The sequence below is a fragment of the Plecotus auritus genome, assembly GCF_963455305.1.
Source record: "Plecotus auritus genome assembly, chromosome: 5".
Classification (NCBI taxonomy): domain Eukaryota; kingdom Metazoa; phylum Chordata; class Mammalia; order Chiroptera; family Vespertilionidae; genus Plecotus; species Plecotus auritus.
Window position 1 is genome coordinate 130,380,160 of NC_137776.1, and position 21,394 is coordinate 130,401,553.

At 38.6% G+C, this 21,394-nt stretch overlaps 1 protein-coding gene across 27 annotated transcripts in view; it reads left to right on the forward strand.

Moving 5' to 3' along the window:
• Nucleotides 1-1,214: 1,214 nt before the first annotated feature.
• Nucleotides 1,215-21,394, forward strand: part of PTPRD (protein tyrosine phosphatase receptor type D) — a 2,215,209-nt gene continuing 2,195,029 nt past the window's right edge. For 26 of the 27 annotated variants that reach the window (XM_080668837.1, XM_080668841.1, XM_080668865.1 and 23 more), the window contains exon 1: nucleotides 1,215-1,481. The gene's annotated coding sequence lies outside the window, so the exon portion shown is untranslated. The remainder of the gene's footprint in view (nucleotides 1,482-21,394) is intronic. The other variant, XM_080668848.1, reaches the window with a different exon arrangement.

Below are 21,394 nucleotides of genomic sequence, written 5' to 3' on the forward strand. Positions count from 1 at the left end.
TTCGCTGGCTCTGGTCCCCTCCTCTAGCTTTGTCCAGGGAGTCTAAGTTCCTCGCTCCTTGTTTCTGAGCCGGTGATACACCACCCCAGAGCCGCTGGCCAGTCCACGCTGACGGGTACTAGGCAGGCGGGGACGGAATCCTCCCCCAATGCCAGCCGCGTCCTCTTCTCAGTAGCGAGGCTGGGTTCCAGCAACTCTTACACCGGTTTTTCCCTTTCAGTCACCACTCGGCAGAGCCCCGTCTCTCCCTCCAGCCCAGGCAGGCTGCCCACTACCCCGAGTGAAAAACTACACCCAGCATCTAAGATGGAGAACACCCCTGCCCAGGAAGCCTACCCCCTCCCTATTCCTCACTGAAGAGGGCTTTTCCTGGGTTGCAAATTAAATCTGCCCCTTGCATTTTTAAACCCTCCACCCCTAACCCTCACCACCAGCTTCCCTTCCAAAGAACCCATACAATCGTGGAAAGCACGCGAACACCTGAGAAGCGCGATCGTGATCCACACCTGGGCAGGTCCTCTGTGGCTTTAGTGGTCGGAATAGCCTGCGCCCGGCACGTCCGCGCGTCCCCCCGCGGACCGCTGTGCCCCGAGCCCTGGGATCCTGCCAAGGTCTCCGGGTCGCGGGGTCAGCTCCGTCCGCTACGGGGCAGCTCGGGATCGCCTCCAGCCAGTTTCCCCTTCTCCCGCCCCAGCCCGTGCGCCCGCACCGCTGCCGCCGCCGCCGCCGCCGCCGCCTCCCGGGCGGGCGCTCGGAACATCCCGCGCCGCGTCCTCCCCGCGCGGCTCCCGCCTGCCCCAGCCCGGCCCGCGCCGCTGGCAGCCATCAAGTGGCTCGTTAAGGAAATGCAGGTGAGTGTGTGCGGGGCGGCTGCCGTGGAGACGTGGGGTGTGTGTCTGTGTGTGCGAGCGCGAGGAAGAGGGAGCGCCGGCGAGAGAGCAAGCCCGCGAGAGCCCGAGCGGCCCGGAGATGCTCGCTGCCTCTGCTCCCCGCCCCACCGCGCCCGCACCCACACCCGCACCCGCACCCGGCGGCCCGAGCGCGTGGGGCAGCGCCGCGCCCTGACGGCCACTCGCCTCCGCGCCCTGCCGGCGGCTCCCCGCCCGCCCGCCTCCCAACCCTGCGCGCCCGCCGCGGAGCCCTCCCTGCTCCTCCTCCTGCTCAGCCTCCTCCCCTCGCCTGGCCGCCGAGCGCAGGTACTTTGCCTTCAGAATAATTGTCGGGACCCAGGACAGCGTTGGGGCGCCCAGATTTCCTTGTCGTGGCCCCCTCCCCCCGGAAAAGAAGATCCCACTTTGGAAAAACACACCGCACGCGAAGCACCCTACCCAAGCCCGAGCCCGAGGGGCAGCCGGACATGTGCTGTCCTCCCTTGCAGTTTATTGGGGCCTGTGTGGAATAGAGACAGTTCTTTCTCTGACTGGTGGAAGGAAAGAGAAGACTCCTCAGGGTTTCCAGGGAGGACCGGAGCGGCTGCTTGAGTAAGTAAACTGGGCTTCTGTGTTTCTTGACTCCGAAGTGCAGCATATGCTGGGGGCTTCCCCCCAATGGCATGGCCAGTCTGTTCGTTTCACCCGGGAAGAAGTTGACTTATATAACTTCAGTAGTTCCTAATTGAGAAGTGGTTTGCTAAGCATTTTATTTTTATTGTTTGAGGGAGAACATTGAGAGACTTCGGTATGGGTAACCTGATGGGGGACACGGTTTTTAAACGCTCATTGTTCAAGGGCCACCGGGAGCCAGGTTTTGAAATGTTGGGTCTAAGATTGAAGGATGGTTACTTAGAAAACGCTTGCGAATTCTAACTCTACTGGTCTCCTTCCCGGGCCACTGTCAACCGCGACCTTAATCCACACCAACTCGCCCCCTTCTCTGACTTCACTTGGGTGCTTGTTTTATCTTTAGTTCTGGAGAGAGCTTGCAGAGAATTGGGTCAAGGGAAAGTTAATAAAGATGCTTTGAGAGACCCGGAGAAAATCCTGTTGCGGCTTCGCGATGCTTGTAGGTAGGATAAGATGTGGAGGAAAATCCTGGAACCAGTCTAGCTTGGAGAATTTGGATGCGATTAATTTAGAGAGAGGATATTTAAAAACAAATGGTTTGGCGAGGGTAGGAGTTGGGGCAGTGGCTTTGACACAGCAGGTTATAATCTGTGACCCGGGCTCAGCAGCCAGTGGCAGATTTAAGGTGTCTCCTAGGGCTGAATATCTCTGCATCAAAAAACTTTTGCAGGCAGTATTCCTCTTGGGACTAACATCACCATGTCAGTGGCTGCAGCATTTCTGTAAAAACAAATAGGACACTATTCTGCTCTCTGAGAAAGGAGAGATAGAGTGTAACATTTGCCAACATTTTATAATATCTAAATAAAACCTTTGTGTTATGTCAGGAAAAATATAGTTGAGTCAGTTTGTTTTGCACAGAGGCAGGGAATCAATAACATTTCAGCATTTTTTCCCTTATCACTGCCAAATGCACTCTGAATCTAATTCTTCCTGCATTGTTTCATATACAGTAGATACAGTAGAAATTGCATTTTAGATAACGTGAAACTGATTTTAAACAAATCCAAAGTTCTTGGACACAAGAACACTCTTACTGATGAGTGTAGAATAGGGATTAGAGAAAGTTTGTTTTATCTTTAACTTTCAGTTTTCTGTTTCAATATTAAACACACTTTTCTAATCAAATCCTTTTGAGAGTTATAAAGGAGACTGAAAATTAAAACTACTATTTTTTCAACAAAACACCTTCCTATGAAATAGTAACTAATGACTCTCATATTTAGTTGTTGATGATAAAGTGAAAAAATACCTTTATGTTTACTCAAATAAGTATATAAAAGCAGCTATATTCATTCAGCATTGATTTTAAAGAAAACTAAGAGTATACTGCTATACAATGATTAAAAAAAAGGAAAGATCTTTTAGAGTTGTTATGGTTATTCAATGTTGAACCCTCTGACTATTTTGGGACGTAAGTTTTTCGGGTAATGAAATAACACAGGACAGTTGATGAATTTGTTGACATAAAGTAATCTTCAATGGAAATCATTTGGGAGAGATCTGTCATTGTTTCCTGTATGTTACTTTATTACCTATCCAAATGGGTTTTCTTAGAGAGATTACTGCTCTCAGCTGCCATTTCTGTTATGGGTTTGAAATTAATCTAAATAATTTAAAATGAAGCCTTTGGTTGATCAGATTTGGATTATAGCACATGACCTCTACCCATTTGTGACCTCGAATAGCTAATAGGATATCTGATACTTGAAAAAAATAATTGTTGAAAAAAATAATTGTTGAAAAATAGAAGGTAAGATTGTACTGAAGTAACCAAATCTAAGATTGGTTCTAACATGTTATTACATAAATCACTATGGGACATGTTTCCAACAGTAAAAGAGGCACTACAGCATTGTCGACCCTGTTCAAATACCTGAAAGCTAAGATTTACAATTAATGTGAAAACTAGTCTGACACACAGTCTACCTCTGTTACAATTATGTCATATTGCTAAAAAAAAAATGTCCTGAATCAAAACCATTGTTAGTAGAGCTGGCACGTAGTATATATGATCACTGTCTTTATTTAATAATAGAGAAAAAAGTCAAAGTTGGCTGGGGTGATTAAAATGTCATATATTTTTTTTGGCCACCAGCTTTCTGTGCCATTCAGAGGTGGTTGCAACTTTAAAGTTGAAAGAAGAAAGTTGCTGGTGTCAGCAGTAATGTGTTTTATTATGCAATTGTTCTCGTTATTCAGATCAGATAATGGCCAGATGAAATATATAAGCAGTCTTCAGGGAGTGAATGATTAATTCCTCTAACGTGTGCTTACTAAAGGAGTTCTTACTAATAAAGCGCCCGTATAGTACCTGCATTTGCTTACAGTTGCACTTGGAGAAGGCAAACATACTTCTCTTTTCCTTTAATAGTAACATAGAATTTACAGGTTTAGTCCTGTAACTATAGTACCTTAAAGATGATCTTGTAGACCACATGGTCATGTATTTTAGGGAACTTCTTGAATATTATGATCTACTTAAAACATTTAATTTAGAAAGTAGATCATTGTTAATTAGATGTGTGTTATGGGAAGGTTGACTCTGTCTCTTCTGTGTATTTCTAATAAGGTTCAGGTTCAGATGCAACCTATAAGTGCTAAAAGGACATTTTTTTTTTTGAATGTCAAGTGTAAGAGTAAAGCTAAAATATTGCTGGTTATATAAAAACATTAGCTTAAAACTGTTAAATTTTTAAAAATAGTGACTATTACACATGACAATTGTTGTGTTTACTATTAGTGAAATTTGTTTTACGCTTAAAGAAGGATCATTAATATAACTTTCAATATCTCTACATTCCCAGACTGGATTATGAGAGAAGGTGGGGAATGGACAAATTTTATACAGTAATTTAAGAACACATAACCTGGAATGTACACTACACATTTTTAATTTACCCACCTATTACAAATTTTTGAAAAATGTGCTAATTTGAATACACCTATCACTAGGCTTTACCAATATCTCTCCTGTTTTATATAACAAATAACTGTATTCCAAGATTCCTCTGTTGTTTGGAAAAAATATCTTAATTTCAGTAATGTTTTATGAATTTACACCTATAAAGAATTTAATAAACTTTAGCAATGCAAATGATATGTTAATATATATTTAATGATCCTAATTAAAAAGTTATATTGAATATTGGATGGATCAAATTTTATATCCTGTCATGTGACATTTGAATTTGTTTACCTTCAAATATTTTTACACACAAATTCTTTATTACCTCTGTCAGTTCATTGGGTTTTATTCAGACTGTTCAAAAGCAATTTGGCTTCCATAAAGAATAAGTGAATTTCCATTTGTACAGTGAAACAACTTACAAGTTAATTGTACTTGCAATAATGGTTATGCTTTTTCAAACTCTTCCTAAAAATGTGTTGAATTAAGAATAAGAAAAGGACATTACCCACTAGGTGACCACTCATGTGATTGTGGAATCAATAGTTTTACGTTCTCCTCTCATAGTTATAATTGGCTGTGTGACCTCAGGGTGGTAACCTGGACTCTCCATACCTGGTTTGCTCCTCTGTCAAGTAGAGAAATTGGCCCATGAATCTAGACCATATCTAATCCAAAATCTCATAAAACAAGCTAATATAATTAATAGTAGCATTTAGCACGTTTTCAGATTACACCGTGGCAGTTTGCAAATCCATTCAGTAATTGGGGGCAGCCATCTTTCTTGAAGGCGGGCTAAGCACATTGTCCTGAACTAGGTGGGCCAGGCCTGGCCACTCTTGCTACGTGGATTGGATGCTTACTTGGAGTGACTTTGGAGGAAGAGGATGGAGATGATGGAAGGAAGGGGGTGGTTAAAGTTTCTCTTGACCACCCTTAGCTACTGGAAAAATATTATATGTATAAGTATTTTGGGATTTATTTTATTTAATTGCAGAAGGGTATAAGAAGATTTAAAAAAAGGAATTGCTTAGTGTCCTTTAACTTCCTTTTTTCTCCTCTTAATTTTTTCATGTATGCTAGTTTACAGTATCATGTATGTATATATATATATATACATATATATATATATATATATGCTCAATTTAAGCAAATGCATATTTCGTTTTTTGAGATGCATGTTATAGACTGCAACAGCTAAAAGGAACCATAGAAAAATTTATTTCAGTCCTGTATTTTTAAGAGGCAACTGAAGACTTCCAAGATTAAAAACTATAACATTGAGATGAATTCCTCAAGTTTACAGGGAGGTTTTACATCACGGAACATTAGTATCTAAGATCCTGCATTGGCAAAAAATGCATAGATAATAATTTATACACCAATTAGTAAAGTTTCAATAAAATGATTTCATTGATCATATAGGATACAACGCATTACCTCTAAAAATATTTTATAATGACAAAATTTCTAATCATGGGAAATGAACACAGATAATTAGTACATACAATGTTAATTTTAAGTGCTTGCTTTTCTTATAGAAAATCAGTACATTATTCCTAGATAGAATTTGTGTGATATAATTTATGAAATTGGAAACTTTTTTCCCTTCTTAAGGAAACAGTGTGCCTAATTCTTTCCTTTTCTGGTGCAAATTCTTGGGTGGTAGAAGTGAGCCTATATCTCTATAAAATGTTTTATATTTTATTTATTTTAAATATATTTTTGTTAATTTCAGGGAGGAAGGAAGAGGGAGAGAGAGATGGAAACATCAGTGATAAGAGAGAATCATTGCTTGGCTGCCTCTTGCACTCTCCCCACTGGGGATCGAGCCCACAACCTGGGCATGTGCCCTTGGCCGGAATCAAACCTGGGACCCTTGAGTCTGCAGGTTGACGCTCTATCCACTGAGCAAAACCAGCTAGGGCAAAATGTTTTATATTTTAAATCATTAGAGTCAGGGAGATTGTGTTGTATTTAAAATTTATTTACTTCTGAGTGCAAGATAAACTGATTAATTATAGACTGTTTATTTGCTTTTTATTTTGTGTGTTTGCATATGTGCACATGTGTATGTGTCTGTTTAAATACATCTATTCAGAATGGAACTTAGTGAAAATAGTGTGCTTAAAAGTTTAGAAGTGTAAGTACAAGAAGTGAATAATAGTAAAAATGAAATAATATAAATTATTGTGTAACATATCAAGTTATTCTCTGATTTGTTCTTAAATCCAAATCAACAGTTCAACAATATACTATATTACCAAGGCCTTGCCTCTTGTAACTCCATATATTTTCTGAATACCACATTATAATAATTTAATATTCTCAAGGTTGATAGGTATAGAATTGCAGAGAACGTAACTGCTGTTGTTTCACATCTGTTCTCATGGACCTTCGTTGCCTGTGTTAGTATTTGTATTTACATTAGATGCTAACAAGGGAAAGGAACAAACTCATTTGGTTTTTACATGGTTGTTACTTAAAAGCAGTCATTTTGAATCTAAAATGAACTGAAATGTATGTAATTTTAACTGGAATGCCTTGTAAGATTCATTGCACACGTGATGCTATCTGATTTACTTTGTAAGGGAACAATAGAAATGTTGCACTTAAACACATAATTAATCAAATTTTATAAAAACTCCTTTTTAAGCATGCAAATATTTAAGCAATCAGATACACAAATCTATTAATGCATTCATTGTATTGGAACTGCAGTGAATTATACTTTTAAAAAAACTATCCAAAGTTAAATTTCTCAAACGTGTTTTGTATTAAAAAAGAAAGTCATCCCTTCGACAGCTATGTAAACAGAGAACAAAGCCAGGCAAATATTGTGTACACATATCCCGTTTTATAACTTACCCACTAACTGGGATTTGTATCACAGGATATGCTCCATTCCTTTGGTTAGATGGTCCTAGGGAGCTCACAACAAAGCGTGAGAATATAGCTTCCTTCCAATTCCAGGGAAGTTTAACTTAGAATGCAAACCAGAAAAGATAAGCAAGAGTAAAAGAGTGATTCCTGTTTTGAAGTGACCTGGTCTGGACCACTTGTCCACAAACGCTTATTTAGGTAGGAGAAAAACTATTCAGACAAGCTTGTGTCCCTGAGATTTTGTCCCAATACTATGACCTACAGTCTTTATGTTCAAGATCAGAAATTCCACTTGGAAGTAGAATAAAGGATGGAGAGAGAAGAGAATGGAGGAAGGGAAGACTTGTTAGTCTCACCCTAGAGGCAGTAGTTTTCCACTTTTTTATTCTTCCCACAATTGGCTTTCAAAATCAGAGAGATGACTTTCCATGTTGGGGTAAGTGTCATGAGATTAACAGGGGGATGTGTTCATACCTTTACTTTGTCATAGTCCCAGTTTTTGCCATTTCTGTAAGGTATCCATCTGGAACCATTGAGAAGGTTATTATCAGTTCATGATGTGTATTCATTTGTTTTTGACTTTGCCACAAAAATCAAGAGCAGGACAATAATTGAGGCATCATAGGAATATTATGTCATGCTTCTAGAAGTTTCACCCTCTTCTATTCCCAGTTTGTATATATTGTCAAATCAGAATCACTAGTTAGGATTATACAGCATGTGCCACATAGCAGTGTAACTCATATACTATTTGGTATCCAGATATTTATGGGATCTTGTATGTACCAAGCCATGTTTTGGGCAATATAAAACTGCCTAAATGGTGACCATCTTCTATTCTTAAGAAATGTTTATTCATTATAAAAAAAATGTTGATTCTATAGAGAAAATGGAATCTCTCCGTTTAAGTCACTGAAAAGAATTTCAGATACATGCCCTCCCTTACTATTTCCTCCTCTCATTCTCTGTCATCTTGATTCAGAGAAATCTCTTTTGGAAGGTGAGTGGAATGCGTATTGGTGATTTAGCAGTTGCAGGCTATCCTGTATTCCACTGGAATTAGTTGACATCCTTTATCATCTTCAATGATGGATTAACCCCGTGCTAATTCTTTATGTACACCACTGTCCAGAGTTCTAGAGAAGCAGTAAGACGTGATAACCATATTACTATACCATCTCTATATCAACAAGATATAGAAAACACAAATAAATCTGCAGACCACTGTAGCATGATACAACCTATGTACCAGCCTGTTATATTTACAAATTTTATAGGATAATACAATACAGGTTACAGTCAAAGCTCCTGTTATTTTCTTCCGCTGTAACCAAAGCATCATAGGAGAATAAACATTGGTTTTCTCAGGAAAGGGAACAGACAGAGAAGAGTAAATTCTCAAAAGAGGCCATGTACTATGTACTTTGAATCAAATAACCAAAACAGATGAAAAAAGTGTCATTTAAATGTTTAGGAATTTACTTGCATTACTAGAAATTTTTGAAGCTAAAAAATTACCCTAAATTCACTTCTTGCTATCCCTAAAAGAGATAATAAAAACATTGTTATTTAATTTTAAATTTGCTTTTTATTCCTCCTAAAAACCCTTATCAAAGATGAAGGATTTGTATGCATGCATATAAGCATAACCAATGGACATGAACAGTAGGGGGGTGAGGGCATGTGCTGGGGGGTGGGAGTGGCTGGGGAGAGGTCAATGGGGGGAAAAGGAGACTTTAAACAATAAATAATTTAAATTTTTAAAAATGCTCTGATGGTACCACTCAATAGGCACATTTGATAAACAGAACCCAGGTAAAATATTGTTTTAACCTCAAAGAAACTTTTCTACAAGTTAACCTTGATGATGGTCTATGGGTATCATAAAGATAGAAAAGATATTTTCCCATCATTTAGAATTTACATAGTGCATTATATAATACTAGAGGCCGGGTGCACAAAATTCGTGCAGAGAGGGGTGTGTCCCTCAGCCCAGCCTGCACCCTCCAATCTGGGACCCCTTGAGGGATGTCCAACTGCCCGTTTAGGCCCTATCCCAGTAGTATCGGGCCTAAACAGGTAGTCGGACATCCCTCTCACAATCCAGGACTGCTGGCTCCCAACTACTCACCTGCCTGCCTTCCTGATTGCCCCTAACTGCTTCTGCCTGTCAGCCTGATCACCCCCTAACCACTCCCCTGCCAGCCTGATTGATGCCTAACTGCTCCCCTGCCAGCCTGTTTGCCCCTAGCTGCCTTCCCCTGCATGCCTGATCACCCCTAACTGCCCTGCCCTGCAGGCCTGGTCACCCCTAACTGTCCTCCCCTGTAGGCCTGGTCCCCCCCAACTGCTCTCCCCTGCAAGCCTGGGTCCCCCCCAACTGCCCTAACCCTGCAGGCCTGGTCGCCCCCAACTTCCCTCCTCTGCCGGCCTGGTCACCCCTAACTGCCCTCCCCTGCAGGCCTGGTCCCCCTCCAAATGCTCTCCCTGCAGCCCTGGGTCCACCCCAACTGCCCTTCCCTGCTAGCCTGATCGCCCACAACTGCCCTCCCTTGCAGACCTGGTCCCTCCCAACTGCCATCCCCTGCTGGCCATCTTGTGGTGGCCATATTGTGTCCACATGGGGTCAGTCATCTTTGACCACATGGGGGCAGCCATCTTGTGTGTTAGAGTGACAGTCAATTTGCCTATTATTCTTTTATTAGATAGGAGGATTAAATAGGATAGTGGCCTGGTGCATGGGTGGGGGCCAGCTGGTTTCCCCTGAAGGGTGTCCCGGATCAGGGTGGGGGTTCCCTTGGGGCGTGGGGTGGCCTGGGCAAGGGGCCTGTGGTGGTTTTCAGGCCAGCTACACCCCTCGGTGACCCAAGCGGAGGCCCTGGTATCTGGGATTTATTTATCTTCTATAATTGAAACTTTGTAGCCTTAAGCGGAGGCCTAGGCCGGCCAGGGTCTGCAGAAAGCTTGGCTTCCTCCATTGCCAGGCAAACCCAAATCTCCTGCTCACTCTGTGGCTTCAGCCATCTTTGTTGGGTTAATTTGAATACTTGCTCCTGATTGGCTGGTGGGCATGGCTTGTGGGTGTAGCAGAGGTACGGTCAATTTGCATATCACTCTTTTATTAGATAGGATACTCAATTCATTCTTAACTAATATTTGTCCCTGGTATTTGTTTCAGTGGATCATTTCTTGTAATTTAATGTGTAAGGATGTCTGGTTGCTTCTTCTCTGAATGGATGTGTTCATTCTGTGTCATATGTGTTAATGTGCTATCCCTTTGTTTTCTCCTATGAAAATGTGGTCAGCTCTGTAAGGAGGCGGCACTCATCATTTATGTGTGTGAAGACTATAGGGCTTCCTTGTGGTAGACTGTGTGCTTTCGAAGGTTGAAACCAGCACTTAGTTCACCATGGTTCTGCCCTCAGGAAGGAGCGCCTTCCTTTTGTGTTTCTGGGCTTCAATGCCTTCCTATTTTCCATGCAGCCCTTTCATTATGGAACCTTGCCAGGATTTAATAACAAAGACCACATTTTCTAAGGAAACATGGCATCTTACTGGATTTTCGAGAGAGTTCACCTTAAGAAATATTCTAATTGTAATACCTATCTCTACCTTCTGTATCTGTATATCTGTATCTATCTTTATATCTTTGTCTACTTATATGCTATTTTCACAGAAAGGAATTACTGCAGGCAGTGTCTGAGAATGACCTGGAGGTGAACCAGTTTAGGTGGTTGGGTCAGAAGAGATTATATGGCTCCTTCCAGGCCAGCCTTCTTTTCTATAAGCCTATCTTTCCCCCTTTTTGTTTCTCCTGCTGAATTTCCCTCCTCTCCTCATTTCCTTTAACCTTACTGGAAACCTGGTGTTCCAGGCACACAGGGCTGACTCTGTTGGCCATGTAAGAATATAAAAGGGCACGTGGTAAAGATTTAAAGATGGCCTTTACCACTGTTTATAGTTTGTACTTCCCTTACAGCCCAGTCATCCCTCTCATCAATATAATAATCCACATTTCATAAATAGTCCATCACTTCTTATGGGGGTGTAAAAAGAAGGAACCTTTTTTTTTTCCCCCTAATCAGAGATGGCCTCGGGGTTTTATTTTCTTCTTGGGTTCTTGGAACAATTTTGTCTTATAGCTCCTTCTTTTGAGCTCTGAAGAAATCTTTAGATAGGAGGTAATAATAGCTAACATTTACTGACTCTAATTTATGCCAGTTACTGTTCTAAGTGCTTTATATGCATTAACTCATTTATTCCCATATCAGCCCTATGAAGTTGGCACACTTACTATCTTTTTATGAATTTTATTTTTCAATTGCAGTTTATATTCAACATTATTTTGTATTAGCTTCTGATGTACAACATAGGGATCTTTAATTTACAGATGATGAAGCCGAAGTACATAGAGGATAAGTAAACTTGCCCGAGGTAGCAGAGCAAGCAAAGCACCTATACCCTCTGCCTGCAGTTCCACATTTTAATGGCTTTGCTATATTGATATTGGTACATAGGTTTATAGTATGTTTCCGCAGATGTACAGCAAGAGCATATACCATGAAGAGCAATTCCACAATTGCATAGGTTCTAGATATCGAAAGTGGAAAAAGTGAGGGATCCAGGCTCTCCCTTTATGATACAAATTCCTTAAAATGAAATAAGCACAAGTTATTATAGGAAAATGATAACGTAAATAGATCATTGTGAACATGTTGATTCCGGGGACAAACACATCAAGGCAAACTATCCCCAGATACCTGTTCCCAGAGTTGAATGGGTAGGCATGGCATGGCGTTTTTGAGTGTATTCCTTTTCTTCCTGGGAAAATTTTGATGTAGTGGAAAGGGAATCTGATATGCTTTCTGCTTTTCTCTGTGATGCCCCTCTAAGCTCTGGTCCCTGCCCCGGAGCAGACTGATTAAGGTGGTTCCCACTGTTCAGGCCTCTATAACTTCTAGCCACAGATTTTATCTCCGTTGTCTCTAAATACATTTTGCTGCACTTGGAGAAGGATGAACAAGAACCATGGTTTTGGGGAATCAACCAGGATGTTAGAGTCAGTTTGCTTTAGTAGAGGACATAATGGAATAGAAATAGAAAGGCAGAGAAGATGAGCTCAGGATATTCTATGGAGTGAAGTTTCGGGACCTACTGCCATTGAATACAATTCACAGAACCATAGTCCACATTTCCCAAGATAATGGAATGAGACAATGGACATAATTAACTCATGTGAAGTTTAGTATAAGGGATGCTGGTCATAAGCAGTAAAGAAATAAGTAAAGGGAAACCAAAAACTGGTCCTGTAGAAATCTATTTAATTACAATTATTTGTGTGAACGCTTACTATTTATGCCTCATTACCATACAGTCTAGGTATTATTTACATCACTGGATCACATTGTATTTAATTTGCTGAAATTCAATTTGATTGCAATAGTTTATTGGTTTTTTGTCCCCATTGAGTTGATCACTGTTCTCAAATGTTAGTGTGACTGCTTACTTGAAACTTAAAGATAAATTGAAGGAATATGAGTTAAAATACAAGTTGTGATTTTACTTTTCAATTATAAGGACAGAAAAATTAAATTGTTACCTCTACGATTAACAAAATTAAAGAAAGATTGAATAAAATAATCTTCAGTTAGTATTCATTGGGTTTCTAATGTATAAGAAATGCTTGATGCATAGTGATAGAAATATTTTGCCTTAATTTTAAAAGGACATGAGAAATATCTTGGATAGTCTGTAAAATTATCAGAAATGCTGTGTGATCTTTTAAAATTGAACAAAAAAAATAGCAGCTTTTTATCAGTTTTTTTAAACTGACACATCTTATGGCTTAGGTCGGTGGTTCTCAACCTTTCTAATGCCACGACCCTTTAATACAGTTCCTCATGTTGTGGTGACCCCCAACCATAAAATTATTTTCATTGCTACTTCATAACTGTAATTTTGCTACTGTTATGAATTGTAATGTAAATATCTGTGTTTTCCAATGGTCTTAGGTGACCCTGCTAGCGGTTCTCAACCTGTGGGTCGTGACAATTCATTACGATTCATTAACAGTAGCAAAATTATAGTTATGAAGTAGCAACGAAAATAATTTTATGGTTGGGGGTCACCACAACATGAGGAACTGTATTAAAGGGTCGCGGCATTAGGAAGGTTGAGAACCACTGGCTTAGGTATACACTTGTCAAGTTATAATTTTAATTAATACTAATAGATGGCAAAGCATGTACAAAAAGTTACTTTTTCCCCTGTATTGGAAGGAACACATGATACCCAAAATAGAAAGTTAAAGTTATATTAAGACATATTCACGAGGTTCAAAGCTCTTTCAGTTGTGAGCGACACTTAAACACTTAGTAAACAGGGTGATATGATTATTTTTCTTCTCCTAAGATCTTTCTTTGCTAAGGTGTTCTTATTACTTGCTAAGAAAGTTCAATGAGTTTTTAGTTGTAAATGAGAACTGAGGAGTAGAAAATGTGCCAGACTGGACAATTTCATTGGGCAAACTTGTCCACTAGAGACATTCACGGAGCTGTTAAACTGTTAAACTGCTTGTAACAAACTAGAGTTTTGGCCTTTTGTCACTTAAAACCTTGTCGGAGGAAGAATGATCAGGGATGAAAAACAAAGAAGCCCAGGAGAGCTTAACACATTAGCAGTAATATCTTTTAATTTCTTTTCAATGTACAAAGAAAGAAGACATAATCTTGAGGACCAAAGTGTTCCTAATTATTCTTGAAATGTATTATACTCATTACATACAGGATAATTTTGGTAGATAGTATGAATAGTACAAGATCTCTTGGAATAGGTCTCTGCAGGCAAATAGATATAATGGGCATTGGTTTAGCTAAAATAAGCAAATTTGCAACTTCAAGAGAAAAACTTTTTTTAGAAGTCTAAGTTGCCTCATTTGTGGGAGTGTCCACATTTAGCTCAGTGGTGTCCTACCTACCATAAAAACGATACCTTCCAGTTAGGACGCTCTGTCAGGTTCACCTTTTGTTTTTTATCAAATTTTTCCCTATGGCCATAACTTTGCTTCAGAGTTTTATCGAATTGCCATAGTCAATTTGGGCTGCTGTAACAAAAATACCACAGACTGTGTAGCTTATAAACAACAGAAATTTGTTTCTCACTGTCTGAAGGCTGGGAAGTCCAAGATCAAGGTGCTGGCAGACTTGGTGTCTGGTAATAGCCAATTTCCTATCTCATAAACATACTTCTTTTTGCTATGAGAGGTCTCTGCCATCTCGTTATAAGAGCACTCTTTTAACGAGGGCTCCATCCTCATGACCCCATCACCTGAAATTCCTATCTGCAAATACATCTCAGTGGGGGGATAGGTTTCAACATATGAATTTGGGGAGGACACAAATACTGAGTCCATAGTACAAATCTTCCCTGGATGACTATTTCCTGCTTCCCTACCTCTACTTTATCTCCTCTATTTTTTTTTTCCTTTGCCACCAATGGAATTTTTTTTTCTTCAAGATGAAAACCTGATCATGCTTAAAACATGGAAAGGTTTATTATTGCAAGGAGTATAATGTTAAAAAAATCTTAGTGTGACATAAAGGGACTTTCATTACCCAGGTGGCAAACTACCTTTTCATCTGTATCTGACCTTCTCCCCCATCCCACATGTATTCCATAATAAAGCCATATAAACACCTTGCAGTTACAAAGTGAGTAATTTAGGTAGCTCCTGATGAAAATGATGATAAAAATTTATAATTGCATTTCCCTGTTCAAAAGGCTGTCTTAAATTTTAGCTGTGTCTTTCAGATACTAATTTCGAATCTGATTACAGAATATTATGAGTGACCTTCCCAGCCAATGACATACGGAATGCCTACTTTTGAGGGACCTCTTTTTCTTTCTGTGGCTTTGCTCAAGCTGAACCTCCTAGTACATTACTTCTGCACAACAGATTGATCAGTTGCTGTTGCTTCCCAGCAGCATCCAGTATCTGCCACACAAAGTAATGATCTCGAGCAAAATTTTATGTTGTGCCTCCCCTGCCAACTCCAAAGTGGTCAGCCTCCTTTGGCTTACCATCCTGGAACTGTGTGGGTTTCTTACAGTAGCCCAGCTCCCATAGGCCCAGCTTCGCTGCTCACAGCTGGCTGAGCTCCAAGTCTTTGTTGCTGGAGATGCTACTGTAACATCTGTTGAGTATGGCATGTATGTCGTTACTCTCATCAATCTTAAGAATTTGGGTGTGCTTTCCAGGCATGTGGCACACATTGTATAACATAAAACCTGTCTGGAAGAGAATGTTGTAGGTGAAAAACAGAAACAACCTGTGGTGTGTTTTTCAAGGTAGCTTTGATGTTAAGAACTCTAAAAAAAAAGTTTGTTGAATATTTAGATAGCATATGACCATTTTTCTGTGGAATTACCAAGTAGAGATTATTTTTAAAGAAAATTTGTTTTATAATCATTTCAAAAAGCATTGATTCCATTAAGCTAATCAATTTTGATTGCCTTAGGGAAAGTACTCCTGATTTTAAAGTGATGTATCATAAGAAAAAGCAAGTCATATAGTCACAGCTTCCATCTCTGTATTAATGACCTTTCATAATATTGCACGAGCCCCCCCACCCCCTTGATTTTTATTTTAGAGAGAGGAAGGGAGAGGTAGAGAGCAATAGGAATATCAATGAGAGAGCTGCCTCCTGCATGCCTTCTACTGGGGACCAAGCCTGCAACCCAGGCGTGTGCCCTGACTTGGAATCAAACCAGGTACATCCTCATGCTTGGGAGGATGCTCAACCAACTGAGCCACACCTACCGGGCACATGAAGCCTTTCTTTAGACTAAAAGTCCCAAAAATAATGTGCTGACTAAAAAAATGTTGATGGTATCCATATTTAAATATTTCTATGCTCCAAAGAACCTATAGTATTGGGAAACCTGGCTGGGTGGCTCAATTGGTTGGAGTCATCCTGTACACTAAATGATTTTGGGTTCTATTTCCTGTGAGAGTCAGGGTCCATACCTCATTTGCAGGTTCGATCATTGGTTGGGGCACATATGGGAGGTAACCAGTGTTTCTCTCTCTCTCTCTCTCTCTCTCTCTCTCTCTCTCTCTCTCTCTCTCTCTCTCTTTCTCTCTCTCTCTCTCCTCTCCCTCTCCCTCTCCCTCTCCCTCTCCCTCTCCCTCTCCCTCTCCCTCTCCCTCTCCCTCTCCCTTCCTCCCCCCCCCTCCCCATCTCCTCCTTCCTCCTTCCATACCCCTTCCTTTCTCTGTAAAATCAGTAAAAACAGCCCTAGCCGGTTTAGCTAAGTGGATAGAGTGTCAGACTGTGAACTGAAAGGTCCCAGGCTTGATTCCAGTCAAGGGCACATGCCCGAGTTATGGGCTTGATCCCCAGTGGAGGACTTGCAGGAGACAGCCGATCCATGATTCTCTCTCATCCTGGATGTTCTATCTCTCTCTCCCCCTTCCTTCCTCTCTGAAATCAATAAAAATATATTAAAAAATAAAATCAGTAAAATCATGTACTTGGGCAGGAATTTAAAAAATAAAAATTAAAAAAAATGGGGATAGCTATATTTTCTCTCTTCTTCTCATTATATCCTGTACCATTTTCTGAATCTTGAATAGGTAGTTAAGATCTTGACTAGGTAGTTAAGATCTTTTGCCATGTATACTGTAGTTGAGATTAGCAAGAAAAAAATCTTGTGCAAAATATTTAATTTCACTAATAAGGAAGAGGAAGTTCCTGAGATGTTTAATGCCAAATTCTTATATAATTAGTTTTTCAGAAGTATAACCCAGGAAACTCGAGCCACAGTCCAGGCTTCTGTGCAATAAAGAGTGTTATGGGACTTTTTATAATTGATTTATTTTCTACAGAGAATTACCCAAAGAATATTGCTAAAATGTTGTTTCTGTTTTTCAGGTTCCTTTATTCACCTTCATTCATTCTTCCATGCTAGTGAGTCTGTGTGGGTGAGCTCTAAGCAGAAATCTTGGACAGAGTCTTATTTACATTATGATAATAGGTAAAATCCTTTTTCTGAGGATACATCTACTTTGAGCTAGGAAATGCAAAGTGCTTAATACTTATGATAAAATTGAATATGTGTCTAAGATAAAGTCAAAGAATGACTTCCTAAAAACATAGAATTGATACTTAATAGTTAAATCCAAGTCGCTTTAGGTTTTGAAAAATTTTCTGAGTTTAGAAAACTGAACCTCAATCTGTGGCTTGCTGGTCACTCACCCACAATGCAGTTTTTGGATAAGACCATCTTGGTTTCTGGAGAACCTGCTGATGAATTTGATAAGGGCAGCAAATGCCTATATCTTGCATCACATTCATCAATCAGGAATGCATTAGCCTTTGTTCTTTTCCAGAAAAGAATTGTTATGAAGTTCTCCAGAACCTCAGAATAAAATGAAAGCAATAGCAGACCCACATGGCAAGATCCAGTGTTCAATGGAAGTCATGTTATGTTTTTAATAAACCCTGTAGAATCACTTATGAGAAAGTATAAAGTGCTTCTTGCTGACATTCTAGCTGTAAATAATGCAGGAGTAAACACTTTAATAATTTCAATTAATTCTGAAGTGTAGCTTTAATTTTTCTAATTACAGCTGATATTTTTAAATCAGAGACTTATGGCGGAAGTTAATGCAATCTTTGCTTACCATTGCAGTTACATTACAGAACTTGCTGTTGAAGTGCAGAATGCTTTAATTAAAAATATTTTATAATCTAAAATGAGCTGTTTAAACTCCTTTAAAAAAGTTTCAAGTCTTTTAAAATGGATATTAACTGAATTTAACTGCATTTTAAAATTTCTGTTAATTTGTACCTTAGTGTTAATAAGATGCCAGTTTTTCTTCATGGAATCAGATGGTGAATCATTGCATTAGTTCAGTAAATTCATTTGAAGAATGAACCCCTGATTGTACTCAAAGTGTATTCTCATAATGCATACTTTCTTAATAATTTATTTGGGATAGACAAAATCACATAAGACATTAAATTATTAGAGGTGATACATAAGCTACTGAGCTTTGTATATACACATGCTAAACAAATTTTAGAGGACAGTCTTAGTACCAAATAACATATTTTGGGGAAAATATTTTGGGAACCCTGTTTATGTTCTTTCTTATCTGTAATACTTGTAATGAGCATATTCTTGTGGGGTTTTTTTTTGTTTGTTTCTTTTTTGAACAATTCTTAGTGTCTCATTTGAAATGTATAATAACAAAAAATAAATCAAAAGACTATGATGTACCCTAGAAAGACCTCTTTAATAACTATCACATAAATAGAGTTATAGAATTTTATTTTTTTAGCTTTTTGGAGCAGCCATAAATTTTTTATGTTTGATTTAATTTACCTGGCAAAAGTTACATGTACTACCTAAGGCTTGGTCTTTATTACCAGTCAAATATCTCATGGTTTGCACATGCTATACTTACACTCATGCAGTGTAACCAATTGTTATTCTGATATTAAATACAGATACTCTGAACAATTGTAAGACTTTTAACTTCAAGACCAGCCAGTTATTACATATATAAGTTATATATTTTTTTCTTTTCTTTATCACCTCCATTTCTTTTGAGAGACAGAGAATGTGGGGCCGTACATGGATAGGTTGACTACTGCACATGCCCAGAGTGTGGACCCAACCCACAGCCTAGGCATGTGCCCTGACCAGGAATTGAATCCTTGACCAACTGAGCCACATCAGCCAGGCTTTAACTTCTATTTTTGATTATCACTTTTCATTTTTCACATTCTACCAGTTCTTCAACATGTTTACCATTACACCCAGTTTGGAGATATAGATAAATTTCACCAATACTCTGCTTAATAAAAATACAAGTTATTTTTACTAACTTGTATTTTTATTAAGCAGAGTATTTAAATACACCTGCTTATTCTTTGTTTTCTTTTATTTTATACTGCCTTTAAAAATTGGTAATTGTTTCTAACCCCAAAAAGACAATATTGTTTAAGAAAAAATTTATCTTGGTAATTGATAGACTATTGGGACTAATCTATTGCCTGAGTATGACGGCGACTCAGTAAATATGAATAAATTAATTAACATATATATACTCACATGTACGTGTGTAGCATATATGTTATACATAAACATAAGTAAGTGTCTTAGGGAAATTTTATTCTTTTTCATTTTATTAACTTTTTATTCTTTTTTATTAACTTTTTATTCATTTTTGTTCAATATACATTCTGTGACAAAATAAATAATACATTTGATACAAAATAAACAGTTCACTATTTTTAAATATAGTGATAAGGAACCTGGGTTTTAGAAGTAGTCAAACTCAAATCATTTCTAACTCTACTAATTATTAGATTTTTAATTGTCAGCCATTTACTGATGTCAGCAAACTTTAGTTTTCTCATCTGTGAAGTGGATCTCCTATTATCTGCCTGAAGGTGTTTTGTAACATTAAGTTAGAAAACAAGTGTAGGTATAAACGCACAAGTGTATTTGTATGTATGTGACTGTGATTATGGAGTACTAGAAGAAAAGCATTTGAAAGGAAAATAGCTTTAATTATTTTTTTAAAAAAAAAAACTGCAGATCACATGCATAAAGGAGTAAAGGTTATGACAGTGTCTGGTCCTTTCTCTTTTAGATTCTATAGTCCTTAATATACACTAGACTGATGCCTATGCATTTTTCTCTAATTACACAACATTATTATATTATGTTCTTAATTTTTAAAGTCTTAAATTTCTTATGAAAAAGTACTCAAAGTAGCTATAGCTTATAGAAAAAGTATTTTAAAATGCAGTTTAAGGTGGGCTTTGGAAAACAGCTAATGTAGATCACTGACATGTACATAATTCTAACTTTAATTTATTATGGAAATGCATAGTGACATCAATGAATCAAATTTTAAAAGTTCCCAGAACTATTAAATAATGTGGGCAAGTTGCCTTTAAGGCATAGATCTGACTCTGAAATTACACAGCAGAATGAGCCAAAAAGTGAAACCTAGTTGCCCGTGGAAGATCAGCTTATTTGGGGATCCAACTGAGAAGCAAAACACTTTCTTAAAAGCCAAAATTACGTTTGCTTCACTTTGTAGAAATTGTAAAGCCAAGAGCGTTTACTGCTTTTTCCAACTTATTTGGAAGTAATTATTGGTTATTTGAGGGAGAATTCATGTAAAGCTATTCAATTAGTTGTAAGTTGGCTCATTATCTTTTATAGTTCATCTCTGTTTTTATTTTTAATTTTCTTTTCACCATTATTTAATTAGCAGTTAACTTTAAAAATACTTATTTAAAATAGCTGCCTAGATAACTTAAGGATTTCTGTAGATACAATGGTATGTTAATGGATACTCTGATCTGAACTATGCTTCATTTTTTTTTTTTCACTCTGAAAATGGAACCCGAGTTAGACAAGAACCACACAATATAAGTAAATTAGTTACTTTAAATTCTGAGGTTAACATATGGTCTAATTATCTACTATAAAAATTGTCATTTGAATAATCAAGCCAACCTGTCATTGAGCTTTTGGGGGGTGGTTATTCTTCTGAGTTGTGGGTGTGTTGTTTTTTTCACTCCTTGACAACATGAAGGTAAAATTCATATCACTTCTATATCTATAAAGTGCAAATTATTCCAGATAGAAGTAGCATTTTTCATTTAATTTGATACTGACAAAGACAGGCTTGGAAATCTGTATCTAGACCTCAGTGTAAGGATACCAAATATTTTATCCTCAGCTGCCCTTACCACACACCTTTGAACTAGTAGACATCTATGATACCTCATTAGCCAGAATAATTGTGGCAAGGGTGTGACCTTGCACCCCTGACACAGTCTCTCATTGGATGGATGGTGTGAATGACTAAGTGGGTCAGTCCCAGAAGATTGTAAGCCATTCGTTCTCATTAGGCTGCCAGCCGTACAAATGCAACAACATACCAGGTTGTTTGAGAAATGCAGTGATTTATTGGAGGCATTTTTTTTACCTGCCTCTCTCCAAGCAATCAGCA